At 45.5% G+C, this 18,212-nt stretch overlaps 1 protein-coding gene across 8 annotated transcripts in view; it reads right to left on the bottom strand.

Annotated features, from left to right (window-relative positions):
- OSBPL3 (oxysterol binding protein like 3) overlaps window positions 1-18,212 on the bottom strand; it is a 101,183-nt gene that overhangs the window by 72,224 nt on the left and 10,747 nt on the right. The window contains exon 1 of one of the 8 annotated variants that reach the window (XM_077937015.1): window positions 15,134-15,267. The exons of the other annotated variants lie outside the window; for them this stretch is intronic. The gene's annotated coding sequence lies outside the window, so the exon portion shown is untranslated. Of the gene's footprint in view, window positions 1-15,133; window positions 15,268-18,212 lie in introns of those variants that run through there. 8 annotated transcript variants of the gene reach the window in all.

The raw sequence follows: 18,212 nt of genomic DNA on the forward strand, positions 1-18,212 counted from the left end.
TCTATGGTAAGATGTTCCGAATCTACACATTGACTCAGAACACCACTGCTTCCATACTGGTACAATGCACACGTCAGCAATTCGATTGTCTCAGGGATGCACTCTGAGGAAGAAGTGGGGAGGAGGTTCCCCCACCCCTTGTAAAATGGCCACTTGCAAGTCATTTCCTTCTCAGAGAGGAAGAATTGCCTCCTCTGCCCCATACACTTTCCAATTAATTTTCAGACATAAGACATAATCTTCACGGCCATTTATTCACAGTAGAATCATCTACTGAAATGTCACTTCCTCTTCCTTGCACACAATTGAAGAGAAACACTGAGAAAGTACCTTCTCGCCTGGTCTACTACCTTCCTTTGCTGCTGTGTGACTCTCTCTTCCACCTCGTCTATCAGAATGAAGCGAGGAGGCAAGATCAGCTTTCATGATTTTTTATCTCCTTTCCTTGCAAGCTCATTTCTTTCGGGCAACAGCAGGGAGAGAAAGGAGGACACAGAGGTGAACGTGAGCGAACTTTTTTAAAAGGCAAAAATATTTAGCCAACCTTGCCCAGGTTGCCTCCTGCCAAATAGATTACTTGCTGGAAAATACTCTAGCCAAATTCTTAGCAGGCCACATTAACAGTGCAGTCCTATACAAACCTACTAAGACTTCAGTCCCATGAGTTCAATGGGGCTTAGTCCCACATAAGTGGTATAGGACTGCAGGCTAAATAGTCTTAATCACTTATAAGGAGACATCCTTCCATGCTAATCTGAGCAGCAAGCTAATGGGGACTACTTTCTCTGTGGTGTCTATCTAGAAATAATGAACAACATCATTAATGTAGTGCCAGCGTTTCAACACAAAGCTAGGAAATCAGACTCCTTGCCCAAAACATTACCAGGACTGTGTGCAGAATTTACAGGCATGCTGATTGTGCATTGGGACATCCCAGCGCAGACATACTGATAATTGGCTGTGCAGGCTGCCACCACCCATAATGGGGAGCCAAGGTTTCAGTCAGATCACTCCTGCTCTGCTCTTCCCCAGCAACAGGGAAACATACCAGGAAGGGGAGTAGCTTAGAATTACACCCAAACCTGGAATCATGGTTTCTTTTGTCCTAACAAACCAGAATCACTAGGCAGCCTTAAATCATGATTTGTTATTGGTTTATTGATCTGCGCTTTGCTAGGGTGAAATGAACTATGATCCCGGGGGGTTGCTAAGCTAGCCCTTTCCTGATTGGTTTATCCCAGGGGTAGGGAACCTGAGGACTTCCTGCTGCTGGGCTACAACTCGGCTTGCTGACCACTGACCATGCTGGCTGGGGTTGATGGGAACTGGAGTTCAAGAGCACCTGCAGTGTTACAAGTTCCATGCACCTGGTTTATCCAGGAGAGAATCAAATCAGTAGCATGAAGCTTGTGCACATTGTGATTCATTAAGCTCGCCTGCCATGGCGCTGTCAGGCAAGGAATGTCCAGAGTGAGGAAGTAACTGTTGACTGTTAAAAGTACACTTAAAGGTAAAGGGACCCCTGACCATTAGGTCCAGTCGTGACCGACTCTGGGGTTGCGGTGCTCATCTCGCTTTATTGGCCGAGGAAGCCAGCGTACAGCTTCCGGGTCATGTGGCCAGCATGACTAAGCCGCTTCTGGTGAACTAGAGCAGCGCACGGAAACGCCGTTTACCTTCCCGCTGGAGCGGTACCTATTTATCTACTTGCACTTTAACTGCTAGGTTGGCAAGAGCAGGGACAGAGCAACGGGAGCTCACCCCGTTGCTGGGATTCACACCGCCGACCTTCTGATTGGCAAGTCCTAGGCTCTGTGGTTTAACCCACAGCGCCACCCGCGTCCCGCAAAAGCCATGTCCATCAACCGTCTTTCAGCTACTCCTATCCAATGAGGCAGTGACAGCAACAGAGACCTGAGCTGCACACAAGCAGGTGAAAACCATGCCTGTGTGTAACCTATTTCTGCTGCGCTCTCTTCAATCCTCAACTGGTCCTAGGAGACAGTGGAGCAGGAGAGTTGGGAGCAGAAGGTAGATGTGTGGAAGCCTTTGACTCTACACCAGCCTGACCTATCACCTCTTCTTCAGGCTACACTCTTGCAGCTTCTCCTGCCTCGGACTCTCATCTCCAGGCTGTTCCAGATTCCCCCCCAGGTCACTGATCCCTTCCTTCCAAGTCAGACTCCAGTCCCCTTTCTCCCGGTATAAGTATCCAGCCATCACTCACTCCAGCCAGCCCCTAACATTGCCATTGCATGCAAATGCAGCATTCTGAAGCTCGCAGGAAGCCAATTGAAATCTGCCGCGGCCGCTGAACTCAGAGACTTTGTGTGCTAAGAACTATATAAGTGATCTTTTAGCACAGGCTGTATATCCTGGGTCACAGGATGCATGTTCTGCTTGGAATAAAATACCACCAAGTATGACATTTACTCCCTCATAAGCTTGATTAGGATTGCAGCCTCAAAACATCAACTCAGGGGCAAAAACAGGCTTCCATTCATCACAAGGAGGCCAAAATAAGCATTCAGAATTTTCAGCCACATTATTACACCTGTCATCATAGAATGCCTTTGTTTGCCAGTTTGGAAATCCATAATGCCACAAACAAGTAAATAAACTAAACCTCACCTTCCTGTGTGATAGGAACTTAAAAAGTTGCTAGCAGTCTCTTCAATCAACCCCACCCCAAAAGTGCCCTTCTCATCTGCTATTGACTGTGGCCCATCCAACACTGAGCACTGAAAGCCAGGTAACAAGTATGCAAATCTCTTCTCTTTCACCCCTCCACTGGTCCCTGGCAGTTGACAGGCTAGGAAAGGGCAGAATAATGGCAAGGAGGAGGGCAATGAATTAAAAGTATTGTTTTGCAAGTCTAGAAACGCTGTTCAGGACAGGACATGTTTTTATCCCCAAAATCTGATACACACTATTGGCAAGCACACACCCCGCCGCAGATTTAGTGCTGCAAAATCCCTATCCATCTTTGTGCGCTTTGGAAATTTTTTGGCCAATCCCTATGACTTGCCCAGCTCCACCAAATGCTTTCTTTCAGCCAGTTGACAGTTTTCATAGCACTGTTGCCAACATTCAGGGGTGAGTAAACAGGAGTGTTCCTTTTGTTTTTAATCTTGCAGTCAAAGCAGGAAGATGGGAAAAGGGGGGGGGGACGTAATTCAGAGGAAGCATTGTACAAGAGACAGGGCTAAGGCATGAAGCAAGAAATTGTGGGTAGTGCGGGGGGGGGGGGGAATTAATGCGATTTAAGAAAGCACACTCCTCCCCTGAAATCTGTATTAGCTGTAATTATACCCTCTTGAGATATTTTTTTTATCCTCTTTGAATAAGAGTCATTGCTTGCAACACTCATTTTTTCTATGTACCAGCAGGATAACATGTTAAAGATCTGTAGTCCTGTATTCTGCTGTTAACAATTTTCACTTGATGGGTGGGCAACAGGTTTGTTATTACATAAAGCTATGTGTTAAGAATGCTGGGAATTATGCCTCTGCTAGGTGTACCCTACAGTTCCCAATATCCTTGGGTGTTGAAGGGGTACAGTTAGGGTTACCCCAGAAAGCCCTAAAAAAACTGTTTGTGAATTCCCCCCCCAGCCAGGCCTCGGCATACGCATTTTAAAAACTGCATATTCCTCTAAGACAAAAAGCATGAGCTAAGCAGTCCTCTCTGTAACAAAAACGCTGTAACAAACCCATAGCTGAGAACAGAAAAGCTTTCGCTTCCCAGATCGAAATAACCTTGTCCTGGTACATTGACTTGCAACATACTTCCGGGAACAGAGGCAGAGAACGAAAAGCAACATTTCTATGTAAGAACCTGTGAAGGGGGAGAGGAAAAAAGGGGTTTGAAAAAAGGATAAAACCTGCTTGTAAAATGTTTTCGGTGCGGCCTGTCTTTTGTGAACTGAATCACACAGGTGCCTTCTGCCCCTCCGGATGGCAGAATAAAACGCTCTTTCTCTGGATTAACCCCTTGGTGTCGTTTGGCTCCTTTTGTCTCTGCTCGGGTGCAACAATTATTCCTACCCGTGGATTAATAAGGCTACATATTTCTGGTGCGTTGGCCGGGAACAAGCACGTTCCCCGAGATCGAGGGACAAAGAGGTCCAGGGCGTCACTGCAAGGCGAGCAGCTCGGGATACCGGGTCAACAGTTCCAGCGCGCATCCTGCCAACTTCGTGGGAGGGACTGGCCACCCGTTCCTGAGTGGACACGCGACAAAGTGACGGAGAGAAAGAGCAACGGCCGTGCAGAAAGAAGGTACCTCGAGGAAAAAGGTAAGCTCCACAGGGTATAGGTGGGAGCAAGCTCCACAAGGATAGGTGCGAGCAAAAAGAGAGTCTGATCAACTCCGCCAGCAGGGTAGAAGAAGTGCCACTGGTTTTGGTGTCGCCCAGAAAAAGCAGCAAAGGGTGCTGCTAGGGCCCCGGTCGAAGTCTAAGCGCTGCCGGGTATGGTTGTGGTTTGGTTTTGTGCCCAGAAGAAGCAGTAAGGTGCTCTTGGGCCCCGGTCGAAGTCTAAGCGCTGCCGGTTGTGGTTTTGGTTTTTGGGGAAAAAGGGATTGGGGGAGGTGCATGGGTTTTTCTGAATGTGCGTGTGGGGACACTCCAGTGAATGTTTTGAGTGTGTGAGACGTTGAAAGCAACGTCTGGCCTGTGACTGAGTGAAACAAATAACGTTAGGAGGGCTGAGTGTCCCAGTGTCCCCAGGATCCCAGAGTCATGGGAAATAAAAGCAGTAATATAATTCTTGAGACACCACTACAGAGCTTTCTGGAAAACTGGAAATGTGCCATGAAAGCAGAAGAGTGGGGATGTAAACTCAGAAAAAGCAGACTCCAACATTTATGTGAAGTTGACTGGCCTTCGTATTTACCAGAATGGCCTCCTGGAGGATCCTTTGATCCAAACTTGGTCAACATTTTATGGAGTAACATTTTCAAGGCCCACACAGATCAGATTCCCTATATTTCTATCTGGAAAGCCAATGTGGATCAAAATCCCTCATGGCTTCAGAAAAATAGAATTGTGACTGCCCAAGTCAAACTGTGTTCAGTACAATTACAAGTTAAAAAGCCACCAGTTTTACCAGTCCTAGAAGAGGAGATAATTACCCCCCCCCCCCACCGCCATATGCAGCAACTGCGCCAAGGCAACCAAATCTGGGAGCAAATAGGGCTGCTTCTCCACCCAATGCCCAGACTGAGGACCCAAATGAGAAGATTCCCCCCTCTGCCCCTCCCCAACCCCCTTGTGATGCAAGCCAGGAAGGTGAAGAGAGAGGTGATGATGATAATGATGATGATGAAGACTTCAGAAAAACTCTAGATAAAGAGATAAGATGGACTAGTAAGCAGTCTGACAGAGTGTTCCAGTATGTAGAACTGTTTAAAACAGAACTGGATGTGGCCCCCTGGGTTCTAGAAGCAGCCCAGTGCCAGGATGTGAATTGGCAGACAGAAAGAAAAAGAGCAGGCGGCTTTGAGAGCCGCATAGGACAGAACTGTTAAAAAAGAAAGAGACAATTAAAACCCAAGGGATTAAAAGCCCTAGGATTACAATACTGACCATTGAGGAAATCTGCAAGATAAATGCCCTCAGGGCAGCGGACAATACTAATAGTTGCAATTGAGGCAGCTAAAACTCTACTTTGATGGCCCCACCCCACTGAGTGTACGACCCCCTGGAGTCATCCGACGCCCAGGACCACAGACCTCCAAGCACTTTTAATCAGAATCCTTCTTTCGAAGAGGACCCAGCCAAAATACTTAGGGGTTTGTCTTCAAACAGCCAGCAGCCAGAAAGCCAAAAACGCAATCCTGGAGCGAGCGAGGGTGTCCATGGGAGGGTCAGAAGACGCCTAGGGAAGAAGCCAGTGCGCCATCTGCAGGCAAGGGAGTCATTGGGAAATGGAATGCCCACAGGCCCCACGCCCGACACACCCCACCCCCACAGGCTGGGAACAATAAGATTTCTCAAAAATGATTTCTTCTCATCTATGTGCTTGCTCAAAAAGACTGTTGCAGCGAAAAAGCAAGTGAAAAGACTGTTTTTTTAAAAAAATCATGCAAGTAACAGGACATCAGCTCCCCCCCCCCCCTTGTGCCAGGCGCTTGGAGGTAGCTTCAGAGCATTATCTCTTGGCTGCTATCCCTAGAGGAAAATGCTGCATTCTCGCCAACCAGCTACCCTGAACCTCACACTTTCTGGATTTACAGTTCAGCCACATAAACCCAGAATGCCAAGGCTTTGCCCCAAAGTACTAACCTGGAAAGTGACTTTCTTAAAAGCAAGTGAATGCTTTCTGTGAACTTTGTCAAGTTTTTCTTTTTAAGGTGCAATTTTACTCTGAAAGGAGCTGCGGCATAGGAATTGATATTTTGAGGAATTTGAAACTTTGCCAGAAGCAAGGAGCGCATTGTTCTTTCTACAGACACTGGCAAATGAACTGAAATTTGCAACATGGCTTAAAGCTCTGAAACTTAGAGCACACAAATGAGACTTCTGAAAAATCTCAGGTGGCAAAACTTAACCCAAGAAACGAACTCAAATTGGGTTACCATGTTGCCTCTCGCATTGCTTCGCGTACGAAGCATTCCGGCCAAGCGTTCTTATCTGAGTCCTTTTGAATTAATGTTTGCTAGGCCCCTGCCTTATGTGCAAATGATATCTCCACATTCCACTCATGATATGCATATTGAAAAATATTTGCAGTCTCTCTCCCGTGTGTTTTCTTGTCTCAACAGGTGGCAATTCGCCAGGACGCCTTGCTCCTTGATTGAGCCCCTCCATTCGTTTTTGCCGGGTGAGGAGGTCTGGATACGTGATTGGGCCCAAACGCCGCTCCAGCCCTGTTGGAAAGGACCACACATCGTCTTGCTTTCTACTCCCACGGCTGTTAAAGTCTCTGGCATAGCTCCTTGGATACATCATACCCGTGTAAAGAAGGCCTTCTCGGATTGGACTGTTACACCGCATCAACAAGAGCCGCTTCGACTCACCATTTCCAGACGTGCTCCAGACTGCGCTCCGGCTCCTGCAACCAGCGTGGATTGAAAGAGGACATTTTCTTTTCTTTCCTTTTTGCATAACTGAACTTTATTTAAGGTACCTGGGCCTGGTTTGCTTTACGCCACCCCTGCAGAGGAGGGTGTCTAGTGGGTCTTTTCTTTCAGCGTAATTACACCCCAGCCCACTCTCTAGCACTTACCTAAGCCCCTCCCTGTGCATACAATGGCTCAAATACAACTGTGGGTCCCCATGCTGGTATTTCTGCTGCCTTTGACCTTTGGAATGCCAGTACCACTCACAGTGACCAGACAACTGCTGCAATCGTGGGGGGCCCACCACACATATAATAAGTGGATTCAGGTTGCTGAGATGGTTGCGTTCTCTGCAAATCGGACCAATTGTGCCGTCTGCACTCTGGCCCCTGTAGATGCTCTGGGAGGAATGCCACTCCTCCCTGTGCCTTGGAATGAATCCTTGGTTACAACTCCACTTGTTGCCTTCCAGCCTCTGGGCAACCATTCTTCTTTATGGAATCATTCTGTCCCTTTCCAGGTTCACAGGATCACTGGCTGCCTTTGTGTCAACAAATCAAATGTCGCAAGTGACTCTCAGACCTATGTGGGCACTTCCCACTGTGATCGTACCTTCCCAGCCCCAACTAACATGTTTGAGTCCGAGACAGGAACCTTTTCTGGTTCCAATTTGACTGCATGCCTGGCCCGCTTGCTGAGAGGCACCATATCTGCCCATGGTCAGGACGTTTACTGGGTGTGTGGCAGGAAGGCCTATCATGCCCTCCCAAGAGGATGGTATGGGATCTGTTTTCCAGCCTACTTAATACCCCCCATGTGGATTCCTGACCAGATTGCCTCTGCACCCCGTAGAAGGAGGCGTTCGGCTGACCTGGCAACACTTGCAGGTGGCAGCTCCCAGAATTGGGGCAAAAATCAGTGGCCTCCGGAAAGGATACTGGCCCATTATGCTCCAGCCTCATGGAATCGGGGAGAGAAAATCTCTGGGGCAAGGGGGCCAATCTATAACTTGAATCGCCTAATCAGACTCCAGGCAGTGGTAGAGATTGTTGCTAACACAACAGCCACCGCCCTTAGGCTAATTGCCACACAATTGGATGAGACACGCAATGCGGTTCTCTCAGTCCAATTAGCGTTGGACTTTCTCCTGGCGCAACATGGCGGCTTTTGTGCAGCGTTAAATCTCACAGGTGGGGCCTGTTGCTTTAACATCTCTGATCATGGTGAGGCCATTCACAATTTGGCAGCAGGACTTGAAACAGTGGCCCATATTCCTACCCAAACCTGGGAGGGCTGGGACATGTCATGGCTTGACTGGTTGCCAAACCTAGGATGGGTAAAAGGCCTGTTTTTGCTGCTGCTAGGCCCACTTTTCATTTTGCTAATTTTTTGCTTTTCTGTACCTTGCCTGCTGCAATGCTTGCATACAATGACACGCAATATGATTTCACGCATGCTTCGCCCCCAGATTATAGCTCTGACCCGAGAATATCAACCTGTGCCTTCCTGGGACGAGTCTTTTTAAGAAAAAGACTGTCCAAATTTGAGAGGTATGGAATGAAGGGGTACAGTTAGGGTTACCCCAGAAAGCCCTAAAAAAACTGTTTGTGAATTCCCCCCCCAGCCAGGCCTCGGCATACGCATTTTAAAAACTGCATATTCCTCTAAGACAAAAAGCATGAGCTAAGCAGTCCTCTCTGTAACAAAAACGCTGTAACAAACCCATAGCTGAGAACAGAAAAGCTTTCGCTTCCCAGATCGAAATAACCTTGTCCTGGTACATTGACTTGCAACATACTTCCGGGAACAGAGGCAGAGAACGAAAAGCAACATTTCTATGTAAGAACCTGTGAAGGGGGAGAGGAAAAAAGGGGTTTGAAAAAAGGATAAAACCTGCTTGTAAAATGTTTTCGGTGCGGCCTGTCTTTTGTGAACTGAATCACACAGGTGCCTTCTGCCCCTCCGGATGGCAGAATAAAACGCTCTTTCTCTGGATTAACCCCTTGGTGTCGTTTGGCTCCTTTTGTCTCTGCTCGGGTGCAACAATTATTCCTACCCGTGGATTAATAAGGCTACAGTGTCAGCATGCTTTAAATGTATGTAGGTAGCCTAAAACTCAATAAATTAAAAGATACTGTGCACATTTTCAGCTCTGAGGTTATCTTCTTACAGGAAGCCTGTGCATTCAGTAGGTAGCTTTCCAAACCTGTGACTGCAATAATTCAAAGTTCAGATTCTAACAGTAAATTTGGATCTTCATCCAAATAGGAGGATCTGTATCTGAGAAGTGGGACACTGTTTTCAGGTGTATACTGGAAATGTTTAGGTGAGGAGGAGTTGCAAGACAATGCCATCCTAAGAACCACTTTATTCTGGTCCCTTCTACATTCTAAAATGAAAGGAAGAGGAAAATGGTTATTGCTCGTTAACTGCTCTGCGGTCTTACTGAAGAGAGGTCCAGGAATATCCCCAAAAAGAAAATTTCAGTTGGGTACTTTTTATTTTGTCTTTCGTTTCCAACTTCTGGAAGCAATATAGCCAAAGCACAGCAAACCACAAACTCTTAACTGAAATGGGATTTTAAACTACACTGCAAGAGCACTGGCACAACCAGCCACAGGCATGTAAAATACTTGCGTTCTCCTCCACCGCCAAGTACAGTTCTAGCCTTCGTTTATAGTCAGGAGTCTCAGGACAGAATGTTAGAATAGGCTTTGCCAGATTCCACACAGCACACAGGCATCACACATACTTTCCTAACAGAAAATATGTCTTTGGCATAAAAACCAGCTCCTTATCTTCAGACTTTTGAAACTCGGGAAAAACTGTGGAGTACCTGTGAGTCACCCAGGGTGGAAAATGTTTTTTTTAATTAACCTTCTCAGTTTGTGCCTCACCTCAGTCTGTTTCCAGTAATGATTGTGTTCCTGAACAGAGGTGATAGGTTCAGTACCAACAACACAAAATGGATTGTTATTTGGGAAGGGCAATGAGAAAGATCTCCTTTCACCCGAGTAACATGGCTTTTGTATTATCACACACCTTTATTTTTATTTTTTTTAAAAAGGCAAAGAAGCAAGGGTCCATATGAAAAAACTCAGAAATCAGAGTTGGGCTTCATATACCGTTGTATGAAAGATGCAGGATTTTGTAAACAGCCAGTCAACAGCTATAAGTGATGTTGCACAGGTGAAAGGATACAACTCCATCTCTACCTGGTAAACAAGTCTAATTGGTATTAAAAATGGAAGAAAACATGGGAAAAGTAGACTCACAACGCAAAAACATGCCACAGAAAAGCCTTGTGAAGGGAGATGTGTCAGACTTCCTTCCCTGTGTTCACAGAGACAGAACCAGACTTGTCTTTGTTGACTCACCAAAGTGAAGTCTATGGCTTATAGAAATACAAACCAGAAGGTCACAGCTCTTCATGTCCAGTATGAATATCACAGAGACATACTGTACATATTATCTGCCCTAGGAAAGCAGTGAAGGATATCAAAGTAAACCATTCCATATGATGTAATCCAAAGGGCCCATAATTCCATCTCTAGACACTATTTTCCCAGGGCAAACCAGTGAATTTTAGTAAGTTTTTTGTATCATCAATAATGTACAGATGCTATGAATACATTCACATGGTTCGTATGAATGTATGAACTGATTAGGCACAGAAACTCACTGAATCCAAGTCCTAAGTAATCTCAAGTGTATATTCAGAGTAAAAAAAAGGTGTGTATTCATTGTCACATACATCCTACTATTTCATTTTTAATTTGCAGACCTTCCTGTCTTACCGTACCCAAGGCAGCTTACAGTATAGGGTTCCAGAAAACAACGAAGCAAACATGTTACTTCACATCTATAGATCTGTTTTTACCTCCAATGAAGAAGCTGCCTCACATCTTCACTGGTCTCACTAGAAACTCAGTTGAGGATTACTTCTGTTTAATTGTGGATTAAGGTGATGCTGCATACTGCTTTCACCCAATATCCATTGATGCTTCTTCTGACCATGCACACACGTACACACACACACACACACACACACACACACACACACATTTAAAGAGACAAAGCTGGTCTCTTTTCTGGAAGGGAAGGTGACAACATTAATCCCCTTTACTTGCCACACCTACAAAAGTTGCCAAACAAGTTCTCCAGTGCTAGTTTCACAGAAACTATACGTTAGTCGAATATGGGAGCCAGTCTTAGGTTGTTTTGATATTCCAGTTAGGAGAGGAGAAGGAAGAAAAGGTGGCTTCCTCTTCTTATGCTCCCTTAGAATGGCTAGTGGAGAGTCCATGCACAGTGGTACCGGGGGTTAAGAACTTAACTCGTTCTGGAGGTCCGTTCTTAACCTGAAACTGTTCTTAACCTGAGACACCACTTTAGCTAATGGGGCCTCCCACTGCCGCTGTGCCGCTGCCGCACGGTTTCTGTTCTCATCCTGAAGCAAAGTTCTTAACCCGAGGTACTATTTCTGGGTTAGCAGAGTCTGTAACCTGAAGTGTCTGTAACCTGAAACGTCTGTAACCCGAGGTACCACTGTATCACCAATCACAAGGAAAATAGCAAAAACAAAAAAAATTCCTTCCAGTAGCACCTTAAAGACCAACTAAGTTAGTTCTTGGTATGAACTTTCGTGTGCATGCACACTTCTTCAGATATCCTCAAATGGGGACCCAGCACACACATTTCCTCAAGATGATGATGCAATAAAACCACCCTACTGTCTTACAAATCTCATTTATCTTAAGGGAAGAGAAATATTTTCAGGTTAAAACGCAAATTTTCCAGCCTGTGCTCTTAATATGGATATATTCATCTTCCATTATTCTAATAGCAAATGCAGCTGGCAAGCACCGCTGCCAGGCTTGGACAGGTAACTCACAACTTGTGCACATTTAACTTTTGCGTGTTCAGCTTTATGCACTTGGCAAAAAGAAAAATTAAAAAGGAGGCAGAAAGAAGGCGGGTGTCCGGAGGTGAAATACTTTGGCAATCCCACCCACCACTGAACCCAACGTGCTTTGACTGCACGTGATTTATGCTCTATCCCTGGAGTATAACCCTAGCGTAAGTTGAGAATTGCTTGTACAGAAAACAAGGGAACACTGAGAAAGAAGAGGGAAGTATCAACATGCTTGGTGGAACCTCAAGGTTTGCAGAAGTACTTCTTTTGGGTGCGGAGGAAGGTAATTCCCCCTGCAACCAGCCCAAAGAGCATGCCCGGTCCAAGGCTCATGCTCTAACCACTGCACCACATCAACCATGGGACAGCTCCAGTGGTTAATGGACCTAGCCAAGTTAAGATGCCAGGGAAAAAGAGGGAAGTGCTCTCAGAGTTGGAGAAATGAAGGAACAACCTCCTTCCCCATACTTGCAGTTTAACTCTATAACATTTTGTTGTTGTTGTCTAGTCGTGTCCGACTCTTCGTGACCCCATGGACCAGAGCACGCCAGGCACTTCTGTCCTCCACTGCCTCCTGCAGTTTGATCAAATTCATGCTGGTAGCTTCAAGAACACCATCCAACCATCTCATCCTCTGTCGTCCCCTTCTCCTTGTGCCCTAAATCTTTCCCAACATCAGGGTCTTTTCCAGGGAGTCTTCTCTTCTCATGAGGTGGCCAAAGTATTGGAGCCTCAGCTTCATGATCTGTCCTTCCAGTGAGCACTCAGGGCTGATTTCCTTAAGAATGGATGCGTTTGATCTTCTTGCAGTCCATGGGACTCTCAAGAGTTTCCTCCAGCACCATAATTCAAAAGCATCAATTCTTCGGCAATCAGCCTTCTTTATGGTCCAGCTCTCACTTCCATACATCACTACTGGGAAAACCATAGCTTTTACTATACGGACCTTGGTCGGCAAGGTGATGTCTCTACTTACTGTACTATAAACCTATAGTTAAATTGCTATAATGAACTTGTTTCTTTTTCAACACAAGGGAATTTTAAAAGGAGGAACTATGACTGCAGTCCATTTGTGTGTAAAGAAAAGCTTTGTTCTTGCATCTCGGTGCTTTCAAAGAGCAGTCAAGTATCAGCATTAGCCATGCACTTATAAATTATACCTGCCGCTCACTACTATATTTCTAGAAGTCAATTAGGAAAACACTTAAGAATTGTGTCTGGGTTTCCCTCCCCATATACACACATTTATTTATTTTTTTAAAAAAGAAAGGAACTGATGCAATCAAGGAGTGCGCATTTTGTTTTGAGGCAAGGCAGAAGATAAGCTATTTTAAACCAAGGAGAAATATTATGACATACAAATAAGCTTCCTGGAATTGGGAAAAGATTTCACAAACCAGGCTGAGACTTAGGTGGACTTTGCTCTTCATTTCTACATGCTGTATAAGGTAGCTTTAAAAGCAGTTTGACCAATGAATTACTTAATAGGTTACCTGAAACCCATTAAAAAATTGCACAAACAAGACATTAACCTACATGGCAAGGCTTTGGAGTCTCGTTCGATATTGTCACTCTATGTCCTACGTTGGACTGATAATCTGATAATCTCATAATGCCAAATGTTATTCCTCTTGTAAAGTATTCCTCATCCATAACCCAAAGCACATTTTAAGATTAGCAATTTCTTCAGTAGCCATCTGTATTGATCAGCTGCTGAAATCCTCCTTTCCCCTAAGCTAAATTCATACTAACATTGTACTTCATTTCAACAGATCCTTAATTAACTTTTAGTCCAGGGTGACAAGGTGTCCTGTTTTACAGAGGGCACACCTCTCTCTGAAGAAGCGCTGCCTGGTTCAAGCCAGGTTAAAATGTTTTTAAAAACCCGAAGCAGCTAAGCCTTGAGATTCTCACCAGAAGTTAGCACCTGGATAGCACAGAATTGTAGAGTTGGAAGGCACCACGAGGGTCATCTAGTCCAACCCCCTACAATGCAAGAATCTTTTGCCTAACGTGGAGCTCAAACCCACAACCCTGAGATTAAGAATCTCATGCTCTGCTGACTGAGCTATACAGGCAGATCAACTTTCTGCAACCTTCCTCACTATGGTAAAGTGTATGGCATTGCTATTTAAGTTATAGTAATCATCTCTAATTCTCATCAAAACATAGCCACAAAGTTTCATGTAAATCTGTGCCATCATTTTGTTTCTATGTAAATCACCTGTTTGGGACGCGGGTGGCGCTGTGGGTAAAAGCCTCAGCGCCTAGGACTTGCCGATCGAAAGGCCGGCGGTTCGAATCCCCTCGGCGGGGTGCGCTCCCGTTGTTCGGTCCCAGCGCCTGCCAACCTAGCAGTTTGAAAGCACCCCCGGGTGCAAGTAGATAAATAGGGACCGCTTTCTAGCAGGAAGGTAAACGGCGTTTCCGTGTGCGGCTCTGGCTCGCCAGAGCAGCGATGACATGCTGGCCACGTGACCCAGAAGTGTCTCCGGACAGCGCTGGCCCCAGGCCTCTTGAGTGAGATGGGCGCACAACCCCAGAGTCTGGCAAGACTGGCCCGTACGGGCAGGGGTACCTTTACCTTTACTTAAATCACCTGTTTAGCACCTGCTCCTTTCCCTCTAGGAAGGAGGGAAGCCAATTATGAACATATCTGAAGAAAAATATATGCCCCTAATCCTGAACCTTTTGTTCATGGCAATATTACCTGATGAAGGGATTTTATGCTGGCATCATTATTTTATAATAGAAATGAGGACCTGGAGAGTTCAGTTGGTTAGAGTGTGGTGCTGATAATGCCAAGGTTGCAGTTTCGATCCCCCTGTGGAATAGCTGCATATTCCTGCATTGCAGGGGATTACACTACAGATGACCCTCAAAGTCCCTTCAATTCCAAGATTCTACAAAAGCAGCACCCAATGGGGGATGTTTCCAAGCGATCTAGATGAGAAATCTGCCGCAAGCAGAAATCCACTAGTGTGAACAATGACGATTTCTCCTAATTCCAAAACCTAATTTTCAGCTGCGCGCGACAAACGTTGGTCTCTGTGCACGTTGCATCTTCAAAAGGCCTGAGCCTGCTTACTTAGTACGATGAAATATAGCCTGGAGAGGAGAAATTTAATGGGAGACATAATTGCGGCCTTCAAATACCTGAAGGGCTGTGATGCAGAAGATGGAGCAGGCTTCTTCTCTGCTGCTTCAGAGGGCAGGAGCAGAGCTAATGGGTGGAAATTGAAGGGAAGCAGATCCCATTAGGAGAGACTGCAGACTGCCTCAAGAGGTAATGGGCTCTCTTTACCTGGAGGGATTCATACAAGAGAGGCTGGACAACTATATGCCAAGGACACAGTAGCTGCAACACACACTTAATAATAATAATAATAATAATAATAATAATAATAATAATAATAATTTATTTATACCCCGCCTCCTGGCTGGGTTTCCCCAGCCATTCTGGGCGGCTCCCAATCAAATATTAAAAACACAATACAGAATTAAACATTAAAAATTTCCCTTAAAACTGCAGATCCAGCACTGAAAAAGAGGATTGGCCTAAGTGACTTTCAAGGTCCCTTCCAACTCTTATGATTCTAGGCTTGGTGATGGGTTTGAAAATGTCATGGTCTGAAACTGTTCTCAAAAGCGGGCCTTTTAAATGAGTCCTTAGTGTACTTCCTCTGCTTAACTTCTTAAGTAGGAGGCTGAGGCAGAAGACCCCGGAAAAGGGACAGAAATGCACAGCTTTCATATTTTTATATAGACAAGTCTGCATGCAACCCATTTTGTAGCTGAAATGAGTTACTGAAATGAGTAGCACAGCACTACCTGCCATCACAAAAAGGCATTTTCCATCCTATCAGTTGCCAGTTGGGAGAATGGGTATTTGTGTGTGTGTGTGTGTGTGTGTGTGCGTGCGTGCGAGAGAGAGAGAGAGAGAGAGAGAGAGAGAGTGCACTACTGTGTACCAGAAGTGTACACAGCCTATGGCTGTTTTCTGTCTGTGAAGTGCTTTGCAGTTCCCTTGTTCCCCTTTGCTACCTGTCCAGTAAGTCGGACAGAGACAACCCCTTACTTAAACCCAGCCAGCTTCATGAGTCTGCAGGAATTTGAGTATGGATCCTTCACAAACAATTGGAACATTCTCATCCAGCACCCCACACTGGCCAGCCTCTGTGACACATGCAAACACATGCGTGCACATACTAACAGTAGGAGGAAAGGTAAATAAATGCGCCCAAACAACTTCATTACCTGATGGCAAGAAGACTGCAAAACAGTCCCTGTTGCCAAAATGCATCCAACACTTGCTTACAGTGCAAACCTGAGTGTCTACTCAGAATTCAGTGAGGTTTCCTCCCAGGTAACTGGGGCTAGGCTAAGCCGCTTGCTCGTGCATGTGCAGGACTCTGCTAAAATCTAGCACACTGCTTCCAAGTGTGGCAACAGGTTGAACGACAAAAGGGAGAAGAAAGATGCTTATCTTAAAATTAATATCGTGTCCATTCAACAGCCAAGCGGATGGAGGACTGACCCAAAACCTCAAGAACATTATTTACAAGGGTGAGCCTCCAAGATTAAACCCAGTTTCGCAGGATGCAACCGTCCTTCCAAACCACGCCACCCAGATAATCCTGGTTTCAGTAAATAAGGCATGTTTGCGTAGCAATCAACATTGGGTAATGCAACACAACTATATTACCAGAAGCAAGATTACATCAAGTCGCAAGAGGGAGATGCAATTTACCTTCTCTTTAAATAAATAAATAAAACATCGTACTAGACATCCATACTTTCAAGCAGGTTTCGAGTTTCCAATTAAGTATCGGAACATTTCCAACAGGGAGGAGGGAGAGCAGGTGGGTGGATAGATACAGCCATTGACCATGCAGCACTGTCAACAATACCTCGCATCTGGTGAAACTGCTGCAACGCATTATATGCAGGGCTGCCTCTGAAGATGGTTCGGAAACTCCAGCTAGTGCAGAATTCGGCGGCGGTCTGATCCTGGCCTGACTGCACTGGCTGCCAATTAGTTTCTAGGCCCAGTTCAAACTTAATAAATAATAATAATAGCAAGGAGTAAGAAAACACTATGTATATAGATGTAATTGTGTACATACATACACTCAAGAAAAAACTAGATGGATAAAATTATGTCTAAATTGCACATAGGTGCCCTTAAAGGTAAAGGGACCCCTGATCATTAGGTCCAGTCGTGGCCGACTCTGGGGTTGCAGTGATCATCTCGCTTTATTGGCCGAGGGAGCCGGCGTACAGCTTCTGGGTTATGTGGCCAGCATGACTAAGCCGCTTCTGGTGAACCAGAGCAGCACACGGAAACGCCATTTAACTTCCCGCCGGAGCGGTACCTATTTATCTACTTGCACTTTGACGTGCTTTTGAACTGCTAGGTGGGCAGGAGCAGGGACCAAGCAACGGGAGCTCACCCCGTCGCAGGGATTCAAACCGCCGACCTTCTGATCGGCAAGCCCTAGGCTCTGTGGTTTAACGCACAGCACCACCCTTAAATCTCAGCTAATAAAAATAAGCACTTTTAGATGTGCAAAATCCAAACTAAAAGTATACAGTAGCAGGGATTTTATCTTCCCAATTGATGCTCTCTTCCCAGAAGCATGATGCGCATGAGAGAATGAAGGTATCACCGGCACTGATAATCTTGCCATCACCACCCTATTTAATGTGATTCTGGAGAAGATGTCTGCTGGAAAGCTAAGTTTTTGTTTTAAAACAATCTCTAAACTGAAATGTTTAAAACAAGGTGCCTGGCAAGACTGTCACAATATTGAGCGAAGTCAGCCGTGATGTTCAGCACAAACTAAAGCTGTGAAACACATTAACGCATCTTAAAATTAATCAGAGTGCACACACAATGACACTCCCACAAATTTTACAGCCTATAAAATACAGGCAGATACTACCAACCAATCACTTTTATATTCTCTCTCCCTCCATCCCTGCCACGAGATGTCTATTTATACAGCAGAGAGATGGTCTTTCATCAGACAAACGGAGGAACTCAACACCTCAATAAATAAAACTGAACTGCCAGACTAATTTTAAGTGGGAATGAGCAGTCCATCAATGTTGCCTCCCCTTTAAGATGTCAGAATTATTCTTCTTCAGCTGGCTACTCTGGCTCTGCGGAAAAACTAATGAAGCGGGGGGGGGGGGGGGACTGGGGCAGAATTAAATAGTTTGCTAGAATTTG

Source organism: Podarcis muralis, chromosome 12 (genome assembly GCF_964188315.1).
Source record: "Podarcis muralis chromosome 12, rPodMur119.hap1.1, whole genome shotgun sequence".
NCBI classification, from domain to species: Eukaryota; Metazoa; Chordata; class Lepidosauria; order Squamata; family Lacertidae; genus Podarcis; species Podarcis muralis.